We start from the raw sequence: 6,076 nt of genomic DNA on the forward strand, positions 1-6,076 counted from the left end.
CAAAAGTCGATAGCGTGCATGAGTGTGTGTGAGTACAACGGTGGAGAAGGCTGCAGCGGTTGGGGGCGGTTTAACGTGCGTTCATCAGCGCATTTTAATGTACGCTATATATCGATGCAAGCGACAGACAGCGGCGTTGACTTTAATTAATTGCAAAAGTAGATGTAACAACAACAACACTAATGTTGTGAAAAACAAACAAAACAAAACAAAGACAATAAGTAAGAAGTCAACGTCCAATAATAAGTGAATTAATTGGCGCTTTGTGTGCGCACATTTACCTTTTCTTTGTTTTATTTTCTTACTTTTTTTTAATTCTACTTTTACTAGTACTAAGAACACGATTTTTTATGTGCTCCTATTTTTTTATAGCTTTCGACTTGTCAACGACCAACAAAGCGCGCGCTGTTAGTACTTTTACATACATACTCTACCACACCACACGTTGGAACCTCCAAGCTATCGGGCAACCGAGCAAACGTGCGGTACAGTAGAGCACCACACAAAGCAAAGCGGTTTCGGTGGGAAGAGGAAGTCTCACTAATTTTTTGGAAATTTTCCACCACTTCGTTGTGCTGCAGCTGCGTCGATTCGTAATATTTAGCTGATTTTTGTACACATACATACGTGCATACATATCTACGAGAATATTAAAGCCGCACACATTGTGGGAAAATCGCTAAAATGGTGCTGACGAACTTTGAGTGTTGGGCACATGGTGGTGGTGCTGTTGTTGGCAGCGATGGCTTTGCGCTTGACTCACGTCACGTGGATATGTTCAATACGCGTATGGTGCAGCAGCGCTTAAACAACGCAACCGGAATAGCGGCCGTGTCGCACATCTCCTCGAATGGCTATTATGGATTTTCCTATGTAAATGCAGCGCATGAGTCGGCTGACGACAACAGTCACAACAACAACAACGACGACATTAATAATACGAATGTTAACCTTAACAACAACAACAACAACAATAACAATAATAACAACAGATGTGTGCCAAATGCAAATAATGTCAATGGCATGCCGTTGATGCACCACAACAACAACCACAGCAGTAGCATGAACGTCAGTGCAATCAGCGTTGACGCTGGCTTTCCTACCGCCGCCGCCGCCGCCGCCGCGACATTTGGCACACAACGCTGCAAGAAGCGCTACTTTGCGAGCGATGATGACTATGCCAACTGCGCCTTGCTCAACGGCTGTGACAGTGGCGTGGGTGCCGACGGTCTTGATGTGTGCGTCGCCGCTGCCGCCAAGCGTTGCCGCTTCGATGATGACTACGCTGCCGCGCAGTACTGTAATGGTAATTTCATTCAAATTATTCTCGTTTTTGTGTGTGTTTTTTTGTTAATTTTTATTTGTTTATGACTTTCTTTGTTTTATTTTGTTTTTCTTTCGTATTTTGCGTGTTGTGTGCAACTGTTGTAACATTTGTTGTTGCATTTTTTATTTCATTACTACATATAGCGTGTGTTTATATTAGCGCTCCATGTGTTGAGTGTGTTTTTCCGTGTTTTCTTTGCGCTACGTGAGTTAAATGAAACATTTATTTTTACTATAAATTTGAAGGTCAAGCGCGTAAACTGCATTTAGAACAAATGTATGCAATTCATACATAGGTTTTTACGAAAATCAAGGACCGTAGGTAATCATCATAATAAATAAAACAAATAATTTTAAGTCATCAGCATTTCATGATAATTTTATGATTTTTATTATTTCGCTCAACGAAAATACATAATTATTATTTGATTTTTAGTTAGAAGTATTATTAAAAAAATTAAACCAAATATTAATTATTTATTATCTTTGAGCGAAAAAAATAAAAATGATAAAATAATCATCATTTTGGCCGAAAAAATTTAAATCAAATATTATTTTTAATTTTTTTTGCTTAAACTCGAAAAATAAAGATCATTGTAGATAACAGTAGAACGTACGATTACAAATACAAGTGTGAGTATAAATAGTTAAATTCGTTTTACGACGCTTACAACTTGTTGATTTTTTTTTACCATTTTTTTTTTATTATTTCTGTTGCTTCATTGAATTACTTTGCTGTTGCAAATTAAGTGCATAAACGAGCATTTTTTCTTGATTCCTTTAGAAATTAAATTACTCCCAATTACAAATTACAAGGAATTGTAATTAGGAATCAATTTCTTCAGTCCGCAGCAAAGGAATTCATTAGTTTTTCAATTTTTTAGAAGTAATTTCAAATGTAATTTTTTTTAAACTCCATTACAAGGAATTTCATATTGTAATTCGAATAAATTCGAAATTGGAAATGTAATATATTTTCTTCCATTTCCATTACCTGGAAACAGTAAAATTAATTGAGAAACTGAAAGTTCATGCACGAGTGTTAAATGTGGATTTTTTTTCTTCTGTAATCAAAGAATAAAATGGATGCATTAGACTTCTTCTTTCTACATCTATGTACATACACATACATACATACAGTGCCGGACAAAAGTATTGGCACAGAGAATTTTTCGCAATATATGCAAAGTTTTTTATTCTAATTTATTTTCAATATTTTTTAATAAAAATATAGTTCGTACTTCACCAAAAAACATAAAAACAAAATCTCTAAACTTTGTGCAAAACTCAGGAAAATTCAGTAAATTTGCATACTAATCTGCAACTTCTTATTCAGATTTTTTAGAGAAATTCTAAGTATGTAGTTTTATAGCCCAACTAATTTTAGTATAACAAAGTGCAAGTATGAAGTATCTAAAAAATTGCGTTGATTTTTGGAAATTTTTTTAGTAGAAGGTGTTGCTCATTTTCTCCATACAAAAAATAATTGTCGAACATACTTTGTACGGAAGAACCTGACTGAAAGAAAATTGCCAAAAATCAATGCGATTTTTTAGCACCTTCAAGCTTGCACTTTGTTAAACTAAAATTAGTTGAGCTATAAAACTGCATACTTCGAATTTTTCTAAAAAATCTGAATAGAAAGTTGCAAATAAGTATGCAAATTTATTGAATTTTCCTGAGTTTTGCACAAAATTTAGAGATTTAGTTTTAATGTTTTTTGGTGTAGGACGAACTATATATTTATAAAAAATTATCGAAAATAAATTAGAATGAAAAACTTTTCAGATATTGCGAAAATTTCTCTGTGCCAATACTTTTGTCCGGCACTGTATATTCTTTATAATATAATTTCACTTGTAACTAATGTATGTATGTCGTGTTTAAATGAAAAAACAGAAGCTAAATACGCTTTTATTGCCATCTGTGCAGTTACATATGTAAATATGTAAGTATGTATAAGTATATAAAATTTGCTATGATGGAGCCCCAGATGGTGATGATTTCAAAATGTGTAGGTATTTAAGAGTAACATTAAAAACTACTCGTATACACGAGGCATCAAAACGCAGAGTGTCTTCTGTCTCGATTTGAAAAAAAAAAACAAGATGGCTTCAGAAAATCTATAAATAGAAAGTAATTGCATATATCCAGAGAAACAACCATTTACAGGTGTATTCTGCGCTGGTAATAAAAATTTTGTTACCGGTATATAAAGTTCCTGTAAATTTTTAAACCTTTTTCGCAATTGGTGTACTCTTGTAACCGGTAAATTTTGTTACCATCTCATAAGCTGGTAACAAAATATTGCCCCGTGAAATATGCAATGCCAGAATTTCCACAATTCTTCATGGCTGAATTGCTGAATATATAGCATTACCAACGTTCCTAGAATCCCGGTGACATGAACAGGTAACATTTTTGGTAATAAAATTTTCCGGTTACAAAATCTTCGGTTACGTGCAGAATAGACCTGTTATAGTTCTAAAAGTCTATAATACGAAGGGACAGAGGCCGATAATGAAATTCTTAAGTTTTTTCAAGCAAGAGTTTTAAAAATTGTCAATTCTATTGACAGTGTTTTATATTTCTATGTACAGTTCACTAGTTTCGAATCTAATATATGTATATGTATGTATCAAGATATGTCCTTTGTGCTCGACGGTTGCGATGTTTGTTTGGACTGATTTCGCACCAGTCATTGGCCATTGGTTTATGACAGAAAACGTCTATACATACACGTTGAAATACATACATACGTATACATATATATATTTTTTTCAATTCCAGATATGTTTAAACTTTAAAGTATAAAACATATCAACCCTGGGAAAAAAGTATCAGTACTGAATGGTAAAACCGTGTGCATTCATTTTAAATATACAATCATGTGTGTGTGCGAATGCTTCTGTTACATTCACATTCCATACTGAATGTCAATCTACCATTCAATAACACAACACAGTTTATTTGTTTTCAAGCATTTTAAGCCACTCAGGAATGAGGTTTTTTGTATACAAACAAACCATGATACAATAATTTTTTGAAGGTAGTTTCACTTCAAAATTTTTGACATAAACCGTGTCTGTGACAAACACGCAATGTGGCCACTGCTACGATATAGAACTTGGGGATTTTCGCTTGCTATTTTAGATATTTTTTAACAGAACATGTAAAGATTTATATGTTTCATAACTGATCACTTAATTTTAAATATAAATATACGTATTCAATACATACATTTTTACCACTGCTAATCACATGAATAAAAATCATAAAAAGGGTTGGCTTTCCTTTATGGCCGTTCGTTAAAGGGGCGGTGGGCGAATGGTAAGTGTGCGTGTCACCTCTAACCCACCTTTTTGGAGAGGGAATGAACCGCCATTGACAAAAATGCAACCCCCGACCACCTAGGTCCCCTATGGTTCCCTAGCGACCCCTTAGAAAAATTGCCAAAAATCACAATTTTCATTTGCGTTTATTCGCTTAAAAAATGTTAAATATTCATTTGCACAATACATTTTTATATACACATTTTTATATACAAGACATTTTTATAAATCACCCAGTAACCAAAATCGGCATCACTGGGGCGGCAGCCCCAGGTTTACCACACAGAAAGGGAATTCTAGTTACCTAATCCTCTCCCAAGGTTGCATCACTGGGGCGGTAGCCACAGTTAGGTCACACAGAAAGGAGAATTCTACGTAGTAAGGTCTATAATCCCTAAGCGCGGCCGAAGGCCGCCTACGCAGAAAGGAATTCTACACAAAAATACTGTGGACGCAAGTAAAAATTGCGATTTTTGGCCATTTTTCTAAGGAGTCGTAGGGAACCATAGGGGGCCTAGGTGGTCGGGGGTTGCATTTTTGTCAATGGTGGTTCATTCGCTCTCCAAAAAGGTGGGTTAGAGGTGCCATGCCCACTTACCATTCGCCCACCGCCCCTTTAACGAACGGCCATAAAGGAAAGCCAACCCTTTTTAACATTTTTATTCATGTGATTAGCAGTGGCAAAAATGTATGTATTAAATACGTACGTAAAGGTCGGTTGGAGGTGCCACGCCCACTCCCCCTTCGCCCACCGCACCTTCAACGAACGCCCATAATGGAAAGTTTCCCCTATAAAAAAAATATAACGGCAATATTTCTTGTTTATAATGGATTTGATCCATCGCACACCACGGACTTTATCGGCCGCCGACTTAGATGGGCTCGCTAGTCTTTCCATTGCACCACAACTTATTGGTCGGAGCGATTAAGCTGGTGTAGTGTGCGCACCTCCATACATCATCATGTACATATTTCAAGCGAGCCCTATTATTTAAATAGGCGGTCGATAAACTCTGTGGTATGCGGTGGCTCTTATAGCTGTATCCTTACACCTATTCCGTGTGTTGCAATATCCACGAAAGCAGCAGTTAACTTTTTATGAAGAAAAATATTAAAAGATATTCGAAAATTATTAATTATTTTTCCAACGTCAAAAGCTGGATTTTTTTTTTGAAAAAGTTGGTACAACAAAAAATACGAAACACGTTTTCTGTCAGATAGCTAACATGGCGGATAAGAAGAAGAAGTGAAACCATGATGCAATAATGAAAGGTGTTGTACGTTGTGACAGCTCGAAATCGAACTACCTTAGGTCAATATTGTATTTTGGAAGTACAAGATAAACGGAAATAAAAAAAAGCCTTTTAGTTAAAAAAGTACTAAATTGTATGCCTTCTCAACAGCGTTCCGATTATCAG

The sequence above is a fragment of the Rhagoletis pomonella genome, unplaced genomic scaffold (genome assembly GCF_013731165.1).
Source record: "Rhagoletis pomonella isolate Grant_MI unplaced genomic scaffold, Rhpom_1.0 Rhpom_scaffold_00005, whole genome shotgun sequence".
NCBI lineage: Eukaryota > Metazoa > Arthropoda > Insecta > Diptera > Tephritidae > Rhagoletis > Rhagoletis pomonella.